Here is a 15,908-nt window from a genome sequence, read left to right as displayed (position 1 = left end):
GATAAAAATAATTTGTACCTATTATATCAAAATACCAACCTAAGCAATATCTAGCTTTTGCTTACATTGCACTTACATTGTTGGGAATTCATGACTCTAAAATTTGTGTCAAGTAAACAGTTCTTTTACAAACACTTTACTTGGTATATTTGCTTAGCAAATCTTTTCAAGAACTGTCACAATATAAAGGTAAACTTGGCCCCAATCTCTATCCCAAGCCTTGAAGATTTTGAATTGATAAACTTTTTTTTTTTCCTGTAATTATAATCACTACCAGCAGTACTATAGTTGGTCTGTAAATAACCCATTGTGTGTGAGCTGAAATAACTGTGTAAAGACTGCGAGTCAGTTATAAATAAACCCAAGCCGTCTGTGTTTGAGATGAGAGATTATACATGCCATACTCTACTACATATTTTTATGTATATGTAGTAATGAGGCTTCCTACCATGCAATACTAGAACATCTCTAGTACATATTTTAATATTTATGTAGTAATGAGGCTTTCTACCCTTAGCATTTCACTTTTTTAGCTTAGTAAACTGGAAATTAAGAATAAGTTATAATAGTTACATTATATTAATATTATAATTTATAATGATTATTTGTAATAGTCCCATAACAAAGAAATTAAGAGATTTCAGAAATTGCACAGAAGGCTGATTGCAAATATTAAGGTCAGGACCTAGCCAGTAGCCAGGACAGCATAACAGCAATGGAGAATATAGTGAATTGTAGAGTGCAGGGCTCCTCTAAAGCAGATGGTTACCATTCAGCTCTAGCCAATTGTGGTCACAAGAATCTTTGACGATGTTTCCAAATCTTTCCATTTAAAAAAGAAGCTGGAAATCCAGGATTTAAGATAAGCTTTTACTTTCCAAAAGTTAGTAAACTAATTCAAAATGCTTTTTTAAGCCAAACAAAATACACCTTAAAGTCTATGGGCAGCCCAGTGTGATCTCTGCAAAGCTTCATGCGCTTGGTTTACTGCAGGGTCCACCCTATCCTGCTATGTTTAGCAGGTCTACTGAGCCAGGAGAGGGTGATACACATATGGACCAGAGGTGGTACCTGCCTTGGTGACTTTCTAAGCCTGGTGAGAGAGGAAACATTACAAATAGCATAAAGAAATTATGTTAATAATGAACACAGGAACAGGAGGAAACTAATTATGCTTTAAAAAAAGTAATTTCAGGGATCCCTGGGTGGCGCAGCGGTTTGGCGCCTGCCTTTGGCCCAGGGCGCGATCCTGGAGACCCGGGATCGAATCCCACATCAGGCTCCCGGCGCATGGAGCCTGCTTCTCCCTCTGCCTGTGTCTCTGCCTCTCTCTTTCTCTCTGTATGACTATCATAAATAAATAAAATTAAAAAAAAAAAAAGTAATTTCAGAGAAGAAAGAGATGTGATGGGGCATTTCATCTGGATCTAGAAAGTTACTTATCACATTGACTAGTAAGTGATGTTTAAGAGCATAAGTTAGAGTCGCATGCACTTGTATTTCAACTTTGACTAAGTCATTTATTGTGTATCATGAAGATGGGTGCCATTTATCGTGTGATATCAAGGCAAGCTTTAGTGACAAAACTTATTTCTCAGTGTTTTTAAAAAATAAGCAAAATGATGTGTGGAAAGTGTTCATCATAGTATAGGTATATAACATGCAATGTTAGTCATTATTCTGTTCAGTAATGTGTTTGTATGACTTCTCTCTGCTCTCCTCACCATCTCTGCCTACATCCCTACATATTTGCAGACCAACTAGTAGAACACCTGGCAGAGTGGAGTTCATGAAATGTTTACTGAAAGAAGGGAGGAAGGACAGAAAGAAGGGAGGGTGGAAGGGAGTAAGGGGAAGTTGGTGAAAGGGAAGGGGTGAGAATCTCAGGTAGAGAAAACAGCGAGAAGAAAGTTGTGGAGGCCCCAAAGTCCATATGTCTTCTGAAAACAGATATTTTCCTGGCTCAGGGAGAGACTAAGCTGGGCAGGAGCTTATGAGAGGTGCAACTTTCCCCTCTAGGTGGTTCTTCATTATCTTTGCACAAAAGTGCCTTGGGAGTCTAAGTAAAATGCAACAGCTGCCCTCAGACACTTGGCATTCTGTTAAATTCTCATGCTTTCTTTTTAAATTCCTCTTTTATATTTACCTTCATAATACGACAGTATTTGTTTTAACATTTTTAAAAAGAGTTTTAAATTATTTACCACTAAGGTAATCCTAAGTCCTCAAAACCACCCCATTGCTTTCCTACAGCTTTTCATACTTCACCCAAATAGTACAGTGCCCCTCTCAGAGACCCCCTAGAACCCCAACTGAAAAACAATGCACCTTAAAGATGTTGGAATATTTCAATTGGATCCTGTTTTATAAAAGATCACTCCTTTTTTTCTTTTCTAACAGTTTGAAAAATACAGTGATAAGGAGATTATGGAGACAGAACACTTAAGTGGCTATGGTTCTGGTCAAAAATGATGAGGGACTGAAAAAAAGGCTGGGACCAAAAACTAGAAAGAAGAAGTGGTAGGAATGCTCCATCTGCTTTTAGTGCCGTCTATAGTTATTAGTAACAAACCTGCCAACTGTGTACATGTAAAACCAAACAAGGTAGAAATTGAATATTGAGAAATTCCTCCTACCGACATGGCCTCTGGAAATTTTGTTTAAACACTTGAAAGCAGGACTAGCCTCGCTTAATGTTTGTGAAATTTCTTCCTCATAGCTATCTCTGGAGTTCTCATTCACAGTATATAACATCAATTGTCCTCTAATCACTAAAAAAACTTGGTAATAACCCAAAGATCTTACTATTCCCTTTGTTAGGCCTATATGGAAATTCTCCTTGTTGGGATATTCTCACTGTATTTCTGTAGGCAGCCAGCAGTATTTTCTTTATTTAATGTTCTTATTTTATTCCCTTAATAGATTTGTATGTAACCCTTTCTTCAAAAGAAATCGGGGTTTTGTTCATAGATCATTCAATAGTGAGTTTTAAACATTCCTCTAAGCACAAAGAATAGAGCAGACATCAAGAAAAAAGGCATAAAATGAAAGGAACAATTAATCTCTGTTCATGTTATGCTCAATCAATATTTGGATTTCATCTCTATTATATATTGGTTAATTGCCAATTAGCCAAATTGTTATTTCTTCCCCAGCTAGAGTGAGTTTCTTCAGAGTAGAGGCCACATTGTTATTCATTCACTCTTTCATGCATTCATGTATCTGTTTATTCACTAAATAAGCATTTATTAAGTCAAGAATATACAGCGGTAAGTTCTAGGAATTTATGTGAAAAGGCAAATACTGTGTCTTCAAGAAGTGAGAGAGACAGACAAGTACAGGACATAGGAATTAGGATGCAGTGTGAAGGATTATACTGTAGGTAAACAGAATGCAGAGGGTACTGAAAGAGGAAACCTTACCTATATTGGGAGTTTGGGATAGTGGTTGGGGAATACAAACTCTAAGAAGAGTTTTGAAGCTTGAGAAGCTTCAAGGTTAGGAATTAGAATCTAGGGCAGCCTGAGTGGCTTAGCGGTTTAGCATGGCCTTCAGCCCAGGGCGTGATCCTGGAGACCAGGGATCCAGTCCTACATCAGGCTCCCTGCAGGGAGTCTGCTTCTCCCTCTGCCTGTGTCTCTGCCCCTCTCACTCTCTGTGTCTCTCATAAATAAATAAATAAAATCTTTAAAAAAAAAAGAGGTATTAGAATCTGGAATGGGACACACTTAGAGGAACTGTGAGTACCAGAGAATGAATGAAACATGAGATGTTTGTATCACTAGTGCCTGCCATAATACGCAACATACAAGAAGAATCTTAAAAGATTTGGAAATGCACCAATGAAGACATTGACGAGAATTAAGCAAGAGTAAGTCTGTTGGTCAAAAATCCCCGAAGCAAATGCTTGCCTTCCAAATTCTCTCCATAGGCAAGATTCTGATTCTGGCTATTGTTTCAGGTCCAGAGACTCTTCATTGGCTGGTCTTATAGGCCAGGCTTCTAGAAGGCATCAGCTCTTTATGTCATATTCCATCTGTCTTTCTCTATTAATTAGAGAAAATAGAAAATAACTCTCTCAGGGTGTGGATGTTTTAAAACTACAATCTAGCTGGTACAGGCTGATGTCTTACTTTGAAGACAGGACTTTAATTGGCTAATTCCTACCAAATTCCACGAATTTTGTGGCGAAAAAACAACGAATTGGAAGAAAAGTTGGATGAGTGGAGAATAAAGATCTGCGTTTGCCATGAAGTTGTGGTTCTCAGTTGAGGATCAAATTCTTGGCTATCTATGCCTTCTTTTAAATAATAGTAAACTGAACTTTTGTACTCTTCTATGGTTTCATTTTTCCTGAGGCTAATTCTACTAGCTCAAATGTTACGCTAATCTTTAGGGTAAAATGTATTATTTGTTGCAATGTTCAGCTTTTACAAATTGGGTATTAGATCACTCTCCCTGCAGATGCATAAGAGTATCAGGAAGATTTAAGAAGGCACTGTGGGTTCCAAATCTTTATTGGCCAGTCACATGATACTGTATCTGTCAATCGATGTCATAACAGAATATCACAGAAACCCAATTGGAACTACCCTAAGCAAATATGAAAGGGGGAGGGGGAACTTACTGGGTCGCATAACCAAAAAACTGCAAGGACAGATCTGCTTTAGGCCATGGCTACTGCATTCATGTTTGAACAGGTGATGACATTCTTGCCATCTCAGCTGCACTTTCTTCCATATTAACTTTAGTCAAAAAAAAAAAAAAAAAAAAAAAAAAAGAAAGAAAGAAAAAAAAAACTTTACTCCACATCTTAAAAATGCAAGGACTTCAGACTGTCCCAACTCACATAATGCTCATAGTTGATACTCTGATGAGGAGGGCCTTCTCTCCTCTGGTGTCCATTACCTTCCTGAGAAAGTAGAATCCTGTTGGCCAACTTGGGTTTTGTGCTCATCCTTGTGCACTAAGAAGCATAGCCCCTTGACCAATGACCACATCAGAAAAATGTGGTGGGGGAGGGGAGACTCTAAAGAAGGAAAACCAAATAAGTGGCCCAATGCAAAGATGAAGATAGTAATTCAGGCTAAACATCAGTTTCTCTCTCTCTCTTTCTCTCTCTCTTTCTCTTTCTCTTTTTCTCTCTCTCTTTCACACGCACACACACACACACACACACACACAACCTTACTAAATATGCATTATGCACTATGTGCTGGATTGGCACTGGAAACACCGAAATATAAAAACCAGTACCAATACTCAAGAGGTTATAAACTACTTGGAGAAACACTATATAACAATAAATAATAATAGCACTTATAAGTACTAATATAGTAAATGCTACAAGATTATATTGTGAAACCAAAAGCAACTTACATTTCTTTTAGACTCAGTACCAGTCAAATTATGACCAAATAATTCTAGATTTAATAGAAATAATTTAATAGAAATCTATACTGTGATCATCAGAAAATAAGACAAATGAAAGGCCCTAAATGAACCTGGAGACCTTAATTTGGGGAAAATAATTACTACTAGTCCACGAGTATAATTTTTCCATAGTGTCATTATGGAAAGTACTAAAGAAAATTAGTTTTAGGAGTAATTGGAGCCTTGGGTCACAAGAAAGTAAACTCTGAGTGTTTAAAAGGCCATATAATCCTGAAATCCACATAGAACTCTAGAGCCAGAATAGATTCCCATTATTTAGGATTCATTTAAGTGTATTATTGGCATGAAAATAGACTTCTGATAGATTTAATAATAGCTGACATTGATTGAGCATTCACTATGTGCCAGGCTCTATGCTAAGTGGTTTAATTCATTATCAATTTGAATCCACATAACAGTCCTTCCTCTGAGTTGGTACTATTATTAACATCTCCATCTCAGAAGTGGAATCATGCTTAGAGAGAGGAAACAACTGGCCCAAGTCACATAAGGAAATGGTGGAAGTAGCCTTCAAACTGAGATCATATGACCCCAAACTTAAGTTATTTATCTCTAAAGTACACCCTCTCTGTAAGTCTGAACTAGCTCCCTATTTGCCCACTAGATCTACTCAGCAGTTAGGATGGCATTTGGACAGACCTGCAACATTGGGCTGTTTAGTCAAATCTTCATATGAAAGTTTAGTAGCAATTTACCAGAAAAGTGAGTCCACAGAAATAGGAGAGAATATGGTAGATTTTCTCCAGAATTCCTCAAATTCCTCAACAGGGGAGCTTCATTTCAGCATTATCTTTTGTGTGAGTTTATATGCTATTTTTCTTCTGCTAATTTTAGATTCAGATAAAGGATTTTGGATTTTGTTGGTGGCATACCCCAGTTGCAGGAAAAGCAAAATTACACTGATAATATTGACATAAAGAAGAACTCAAAGACTAAGGCTTTTTATTTTCCACTAAATTTTGTCCATTGTGAATATGCTCATTATCTCTTCATGTTTTTCAATGGCTCTAAACTTATATTTACTTCTGACAGAAACCCAAAACAATACTTATAATTCAGGACTTGTTTAGAAATGGAGATTAACTTATAATGGAGAAATAGTATTGATTTTATTAGCTAATGTTTAAAATTATTAATGTGTACAATTTTTGTATATCAACTAGCCTCAATAAAGCCAAAAAATAATTTATCATCTCAGACTTAATAATATAAAATTTCTTAACACTTTCTGTGGTTTCCCTCATATTGGATAAATTTAATCCTAAATTTTCTTCAGTGCCAATATTTAAAAATATCTTTCTGATGCAACTACAAATTAAATGTAGTTATATGTATAGCAATGGTTTCATTAATAATACTGTTGTAATTCTAACTCCAGCTCAGATTCTGACACTAGCTGGATATCCTACAACTCAACTCAAATTATGACACTATCTACCTGGGGAGATAGCACCAGATTCCACAGGTTAAGGGTTCTGTCCCACAAAACTCCCCACTTCAGACACCAACCACAAGTCTAGGTTACCACCTGTACCTCTGACTGACTGGCTGGTTGCAGATTGGAGGTTCCCATGATCCATTCCTTGACTTGACTAATTTGTTAGAGCAGTTATAGAACTTAGAGAAACATTTACTTATGTTTACCAGTTTATTTTAGGAAGATAGAGCTCAGGAAAAGCCAGATGGAAAAGATGTATAAGGCAAGGTATGGAGATAGCGTTGGAGAGCTTCCAGGCCTTCCCCTGGTCCACTACTCTCCTAGCACCTCCATGTGTTTATCAGCCTGGAAGCTCTCCAAACCCCATCCTTTTGAGTTTTTTTGGAGGCTTCATTACATAGGTATTATTGATTAACTCATTGGCTATTGGCTGTAGATTCAAACTCCAACCACTCTCCCCATCAGAGATAGGGGCTGGGAATGAAGGTTCTGACAATTACTAGGTTGGTTCCTCTAGTGACCAGCCCCCATCCACAGGTGACTTGAAATGATTTAGGGGCTTTCCAAAGTTATCTCATCAACATTACAAAGACGTTTGTCACCCTCTTCACTTTGGACAATCAAGGGCTTAAGAGCCCAGGAACATGGAGAAAGACCAAATACATGTTTCTTTTTTAAACCATAATATCACAGTCATGAATTAAAAATTACATTTAATTTAAAAGTCTATATTTAACAGTTATTTTTATAAAGCCTCATTGATGCTTTGCTCATGAAATTACAAAACACAAAATTCACAATGCTTCTACAGAATGTTTTAAATGTTTTCCTAAACTTCATTTCTTGCTTAAACTAATATAAAATCATGCAAACTTCAATAAAACTGTACAGATCCTCTTGAACTGCCAGAAATAGTAATAATCACAAATTCCAAATTAAATTTGAAATGTAATGCAGGAGTCCGAAATTGCCTCTGAACACTTCCAATTTAATATGACATTAGTTTTGCATTCATTGTCTTATTATTCTTTATAGAATACTATCAAACTTGGCACAGCAAAACAGAAATCCCCATCTAGTGCTTTCCCCATATTCTGGATTTAATCTATGTCTATACATGCAAATCAAAATGAAAAATATATGTGGATGCTACAAGTAGAAATAAAGCACATTCATCAGGATAATTATGGATTCAACATTTATGAGTGCTTACCAACTGTAAGCCAAAGCTTTATGTATACTAGTGATGCAGAAATGTGTAAGTCAAAGTCCTTGCCTTCAAGGGCCTTTTACTAAATACAAGGCTTCTCCAGATGCCTGGGTGGCTCAGCAGTTGAGCCTTTGGCTCAGGGCGTGATCCTGGAATCCCAGGATTGACTGCCTCTCCCTCTGCCTATGTCTCTGCCCCTCTCTCTCTCTGTGTCTCTCATGAATAAATAAATAAAATCTTTTTAAAAAGAAAAAGCTTCTATATTTGAGATCCTGGGTTATGTTATCTAGTTTTCTCTGGGCAAATGAATATATTCTATCTAAGATTGTAAGTTATGGTGAGGAAAAGATAAAAATTAACATATACATTTAAGTAGCAATTGACTACTATAAACATGTTGTTGGCTATTAAATCTAAAAGAAAGATATTCATTATTTTGAAAAGGGAAATGTGTGATTTTTAAAGCAACAATTAATTTTTATCTATTTTCACTAAATACTATATGCATATTAAAACTCCTCAATATTTGCTCATATATTCTAAATTAAAATAGTTTTATTTCAGTTTAAAACACCATAATTAGCTCAAGAGTTATACTTCTCTGTAGTGTAGATGATGAAAGAAGGGCATCCTTATGAAACCCTAGTAGCAACTAAGAGCCATACCTTGTAGGGCAAGTATTTATGTGTAATCACTTAAAAAAAAAAAAAACACCTGTTCGGTTTTGTACAGTCATTGCATATTTTTAAATGAAGGAAAGAGAAAATATCACCTCCTTAAAAAGTTTTGTCAGCCAAAGAAACCAGGTTGAAAATAGATGCTTGAAGAAAAGAAGTAAAATACCAGTGGTCAGAAGAGACAGGTTAAAATAATTTGGCTCAGCATACATAGTGATAGCCCGGTTGCTATGGCAACAGAGACACAGGAAGATTGTGGATATCTGTTGCCAGGATGTTTCATTTTTTATCCCCCCCAGTTAGTATGAGCCTTGGGTTAAACTCAGACCCAGGGATAGAAAAGAAGTTTTAGAGGGAGAGTTTCTTTGCTCATTTGCCCTCATGGCTTACAGGTTGGGACAAACACAGTTCAAATTGCGTTGCCTAGAGGCAGTAGGCAGAAGGAGTATATTTTTCATGTTTCACGGGATGAGAATCAGGCAAAGGATTTTTATCAGCTATGGAAACTCCAGAGCAGACATGGCATTTTCACATACCCAGGCAACCCAAGGTCTTATAATGTTAAGTAGCGGTGAGCTGTTCCTAGATTCATGAAATGAATTCAACCATGGAATTTTATTTAAAAAGAAATCCCAAGTAAGACAATAAAATAAAATAATAAAATTAAAATAAAATAAAATAAAATAAAATAATAATAAAATAAAATAAATAAAAACGTCTCATTGGTTTTCTGGGTGGTGAAATTGTGGGTAATATATTTTCCCCTCTAGCTCTATTTCTCTGTATTGTGGAAATCACATTTATAATGAAAACTATGTAGATAGATAATAAACCTTCTAAAACTCGATTGCTTTAAAAGAGTTCATTAAAAAGCAGTTAATCTTCATAGAATTTTAATATTCAAAGGAACTTCTTCCCTAGGTTTTTTTTCAAAACCTACTGATCAATGGAGTCCTCTGAGACACCCTCCCCCTCTTTCTCCCGTCCCCCAACACACACACACTCTGGAAATTTAGTAAATTGCAGTGAAATCTGAGGATTCTGAATTTTTAACAATCTCCATTCCATTTGCAACCTCGATTCTAACATTTTTAACATCAAGCAAATTTGGAAAATATGGATGTAGCCTGACCCTTTCATTATGTTGCTAAAGAAACTGAGAAAGGAACCCAAGTACGGAGTTAAGCTTTATATTTCTTCATTGCTATCGTACATCTATCTCTTTCTGTAGATTTCTGAATGAGATAAAAAAAAAAAAAAACCATGTCGGTTCATGTTGGAGAAACAGGCGTCCTTTCATTGGGGAACATCCTGATTCCAGGAGAATCTACTGCTATTTTCACTTTCTGGACAAACCCTCTAAGACACAATCTCCATGTAAATGTGTTTGCCTAGGCTGGAGTCCCCCCAAAGTGTCTTCAGAACACTGGTCTCACAAGTATTTCCTAGAAGAAAAGTTGTCTTATTCAAACCAGGCACCCTGTCAGAACCTATTTTTAATTATCTGTTTATATAGAATACCTATTGATATTCTGAGGAATTCATATTTGAGGGGAGATCCTGTAGGAAATACCAGCCTAGGCAGAAAGCTTTTTCGTGGATAATTATGAGCACTGTAGTTCAACTCAAACATGGATGTGTTAGAAATCTTAAAAGAAACAAAGTTGGGAGAGGCATGAGACAATAGTAGTGGGAAGGTGATGATACATAGTAAGTACATTTTTCTCCCTTGTTTTAATGAAGTCCATTTAGGTTTCTTTTCCAACCATGTCCCAAATATAGAACTTAGCGTGGGGGAGCTGGTGGAAATAGCATCTATATTCTTTTTTCTATTTTAAATACATCTGTTGCAAATACACCTATACTTTGAAGCCTACTTCTTTAGAATCACTTGGGTAGAAATGGAAAAATGTGAAATGCAAGATCATGAAGGAGAGACTTAAAAAGTGTCTCAGCTTTTCTTCTGAGACTACCATAGTTAAGGCTGACCTACTGTATTTTAGTGGACATATTGCTAAGAATGGAGAACCTGCCTTTTCAGCCCATTGTCCCAGGGGTCAGCCCAGTATCCAGAGGTAGGTGGTCCTAAGGATATCACTTTAATGTGAGGACAGAGATGAGGCGGCCTCCGATAGGATGTGAACCAGATCACATACACATGCTGTTTTCCATACTTCCTTGGCTCCTGTAAGTCATTTTGGTCTCTCAGTTCTCTTTTCCAGATGTAATAAAAAATATTTTAAAATGGTCTGCAGCTAGTTCCTGGTGCCTATTGATCCTTCTTACAGTTGAACTGAAGAATGAAGCTGACAAATCTCCATACTATTCCTAGGAACACAGTCTTCATTTTCAGGTCATGGCAACCGTGCTAGGTGAAATTGAGTGAAGAAGTCAAAAGAAAAAAAAGAATGTAATGGAGAAAAATATTAAATACTATTTATTGGTTGACTGGCAGCTGTCGGTTGAGCTATACAATCCTATTTCAGGTGATAAGCTGTCATTTGTAAACTGTGCCCATAGCTATATCCATTATTCATGGTTGGTATTGGAAAACAGTGATTTCAGACCCCTAAATTTTCCTACCTGCAGGCACCTGAATTACTTCCAAAACAACTGTTATATTTCCTCTCATGCCCTCACCTCTTTTTTCTGCAATTATCAGATCCTACCAGCCCACTTTGTGTCTCAGGTGAAGATAGATTCCCTCCCTCCCTTTCCTATATTTGAAATGAATGCATAAATCCTTTTTAAAAAAGATTTTATTTATTTATTCATGAGAGACACACAGAGAGAGAGAGGCAGAGACATAGGCAGAGGGAGAAGCAGGATCCCTGAGGAGAGCCTGATGAGGGACTCCATCCCAGGACCCCGGGATAATGCTCTGAGTCAAAGGCAGACACTCAACCACTGAGCCACCCAGGTACCCCCTGAAGGCATAAATCCTGATGGACAAAGTACTTTAATTCCAGTAAATGTACAACTGCAGGCATGAGATTTCAGTATAAAGTTAACAAAAAAAAAAAAGATATTTTCCACAGAACAAGTATTACTGTCGAGTCTTTACAACCTATTACTTGAAAGTAAGTAAAAACTAAGGCACTAACTTTCTAGATATTAAAAAGAAATAATTACCATATTTTTACATTTTAAAATTATTTTATATAATTCATATGATAAAATAACCCATTGGCTTAGACTTCTGTTTAGTCACTTTAAGATTTTGAATATATTTCTTACATAGATTCTCTCAAATTTGTCTGCATTTTGAAACCAAATTTGTCCTTTAGAATCAGAGGGGAAAACAACTGTTGGACAGGGAACTTGGGGGAATCTTGCCTTCAACAAGACTGTTTTGTTCCATCTGGAATTTTCAATTATCCCCCCTTTTTTTTTAAGTTTGGGGAAAACATCAGAGACATAGGTGCTTTAGTTCCTATTTCTATGTAGTAATCTTCTCTGGCATATCAAACTGCCAATAGTAAATTATCACATCTTGAATAGCTAGATTGGGGTACATCCTGACAGTGGTGGTCCTTTCAGATTTCTTCACCATGTTGTTGCTATAACAATAAAGAAAAAAAAAGAATGTAATACAGAGAAATACTCTAGTGCTGTTTTGGAGAAAATCTCCTTTACAAAAATAATTGTTCCAGTAGTTTCAAAGCTTGTGCTCCTTAGAGCATTAGGTGCCAATAAGCAGGATGGACCCAAGGGGGTAGAGCTCCGGGACCTCCACAGTATGACCAGGTTGGTCAGATCAACTTCATCTAAACGGCTTTATATATTGACTTTCTCTTAAGGTTTCATATGTGTGTGTATGTTTTGAGGAACTTGAAAGGGTCAGACACTAAACTTTGCTCTAGTTCTACTATTTATTTTGTGCTTTCCTTTATCAAAATCATTTCGATGTCTGCATTGATTCTAGTCAAGACTATTTTTATAGAGAATTTTGGGTTAAGTGAATTATCCAGAGTCCCACAAATTATTAACTGCATACCCAAGACTAGTAGCTTCGTTTCTGGACTTGGAGTCCAGGATTTTTCCACTTGGCATGCCTAATGGAGAGCAGGACCATTTTAATCCCTGTATTTTCTCCTTTCCGTCTAAACCTTGTAGAGTCCTAGAATCTCGTCAACTGATCCAACTCCTTCTAAGTAGTCCAACTCTTAAATGGTTTGGATCCTCTTCTTTGCAAAATAAATGGTTTAAGAAGTACAAATAGTCACTACCAAATGTGAGTCTTCATAACTGTTTAAAACTGAGTAAGCAAACAGGCTACTTTTTTGGAGATGAATATTCTACTACCTGCCTCAAGAATAAGACAGAAAATTAACTTTGTGGAAAAGCAAACAACTTTTTTTTAAAACATAGTCACTAAAATTTAGACTGTTATTACTCATTTGTTCTGAGAATATTCTCAGAAAAAAATCTAATGCTACTTTTGTGCCAACAGGTTCAAATGTAGAATTGATACTGTTAGGAAGAGATAATATACAAGAACATAAAAAAAAGTAACAGAGAAAACAGTGAACTTCTGTTCCTTAAGAAAATATTTTTAGCATTGAAAAATAAGATTCCCACATGTGGTCAAGAACAGTAATTCCACATTGCAGAACCCCTCTTTCACTGTATGTTATTTGCTTGGCATCCTATTTTCATTTCCATAGCTTATGAAGAGTTAATTCCTTATTAATAGGATAGAAGTACTTCCCCATCCTCAATCCTGGAAGAGAAACCCAGAACACAACTACTGATGTGTAACAGTTCCGAGAATTTTCAGTTACAACATTTGAAAATTAACCTGCTAATAGTTGGGATATAATTATATTTAGTTGGCACTTGACATTCACTTCGTGTTCCAGAAAACATTAAGAATAGATTTTGAAGGCTGCAGGGAAACATTCATTTTGGTGTGGTTATCCAGTAAAGGAAGGAGAGATTCCTGATTAATCTATAAAGGTTAAGAGAACTTGCTTCTGGAACATTTTCAATTCCCTAAGCTTCTGTAGCTGCAGAAAGCAGCAGACATCAATAACATCATTCTCTTCTCCTGCTTCGGCTTAATGCTTCACCTGAGTGACCTACCGCACACCTTGGTTCTGGTTCAACCAATGAGTTCAATGTTGCTATTTAAAAGTATTGGCATCGCTTTAAACAGTTGTTCCCAACACTGTCTTAGAGCAAAACCTTTGGAATTTTAATGAGTTAATGTCTTTTTGCACTATCACCCACATGAACTCACTTCAGTATATTCTTTGAAATTGACTCCTCTCATCTGTCTGGAAAGTGCATGCGCACGCACACACACACACACACACACACACACACACTGCAGAAAACGTTTGAATATTTCTTCTCCCCAAAGCACTCACACTGTTCATGCTTCCTCCTTCCTTACCGCTTGTATTCTTATTCCTCACCATCACATATTGTCTGTTCTGGGCAAACAGTCTTCTTACGTCTCCACTTTTCCCACTTATGACAAGACCTGGATGTTTGCTGGCAGTGATCCCTAGACTTGCAATTGTCATCCTCTTCTCTATGCGTCAAGTCCTACCCATTTCTGAAATCCATAGCATCACCAGATAAATGTATCAGCCTTCACAGTTTGTGTTGACCTCTTCTGTCCTTAAACTCTAAGGTACTTTGTCTATTTTCAGAATACTAAACCATTTATTTTCATGCTCTTTTGTATATCTTGGTAGATAGATGATAGATAATAGATCGATAGATACATGATAGTTATTTGTGTGTATATGTGCCTTCATAATAACTTTTTTCATCTTCCTAACTATGCCTCAAGGAAAAAGATTATAACATCTTTAAAATATGCCCCCAAAGACCTAGCCACAGGGCTCACTCACCAATTGATAGACTCAATAAAATGCCGTTTTATGTAGAATATTCTTGGCACATACAAGAGATGATTCTAACTTCTGATACTACTTCGACAGTAAGTAATGAGGACCTCATGTATCCATTCATTTAACCTTTTTAAGGTCTGCCCCCTCTGACTCCTCCAGATTGGGTTAGATGCCCCTTCTCTGCTCATAGATCACTCCTTACTCACAGTATAATTTTTATCACATTTTTAATGTGATAAAATTTTCCATTTTTAATCTATAATATATATATTATCTTAACATATATAATTAACATATATTAGCATAATATTTTATATATAATATAGGAGAGAAAATATATATATTCTGTCCTTTTCAAAAATGAGAAAAAAGGCAGGAAATAATGAGGAAACATTGTGCTGAATAGAGCAATTTGGAAAGGACTGGCTTGGGCTAATCTGTAAGAGATGGTGACTCTAATACCATAGCTTCCAAACGGAGGATAAGAATGTCACCTGTATTGAAATTCCAGCCCTCATCACTTAATACTGCCAATGTTCTTGGCGACATTATTTGATTCTTCTGTCTTGAATCTGTAATTAGGATCTAACTAAGTAGGGATAATCTCTTCCTTGTTGTAGGTACTCATCAGGTCCACAGCAAAAGAGCAAAGGGTTCTCTAGTTTTTCAGATATATACCGAGTGCCTACTCTGAACAGGACATGGTGTTGCAATTGGGTTACAGTGGTAATACATCTCCACCATCTAGTCATGTGGACAAAGATAGATTAACAGAACCCATTAAAAAAATGTCATAGAACTTATACTGTGGAGTAAGGAGAGCCCTGTGAGCAGAGAAGGGGCATATAACTCAATCTGGAGGAGTCAGAGGAGGCAGTGCTGCACTGAAATATGAAGGGGGAACATGGAGGATGGGAGGTAGCCAGAGACATGAGTAGTAAGGATGCACAGTACCCACTAACATTCACACAGAGGCTTCCAAGCCAAGTGAATAAGGGAGCAAAGTCCTAGAGGCCACTGAAGGAAGGGTACAGTGAGACAGCTTCCCTTTCTTAACTGCCCTATTTCCTGCTTCCTCTTCCTTGACCCCCTTGCACCTAGTAACTTCTTGTTCTGTAAGGTAGACCATTTTTCCTGGTCTGTATTCCACTCCAAAATGATCCCTCCGTATCAGGAATGGCTATCCGATAGACTATCCAAGTGTTTACAGTAATATACAAAATTATAAATAGAGTTTGTTTAAAAGTAAATTCCCCCAGTTTTTC

General features: G+C 36.7%; 1 protein-coding gene across 4 annotated transcripts in view; it reads left to right on the top strand.

Moving 5' to 3' along the window:
• KCNH7 (potassium voltage-gated channel subfamily H member 7) overlaps positions 1–15,908 on the top strand; it is a 471,528-nt gene that overhangs the window by 350,871 nt on the left and 104,749 nt on the right. The window lies entirely within an intron of this gene.

Source organism: Vulpes vulpes, chromosome 3 (assembly GCF_048418805.1).
Source record: "Vulpes vulpes isolate BD-2025 chromosome 3, VulVul3, whole genome shotgun sequence".
Lineage (NCBI taxonomy): Eukaryota > Metazoa > Chordata > Mammalia > Carnivora > Canidae > Vulpes > Vulpes vulpes.
This window is presented reverse-complemented; position numbering and strand designations above follow the sequence as displayed.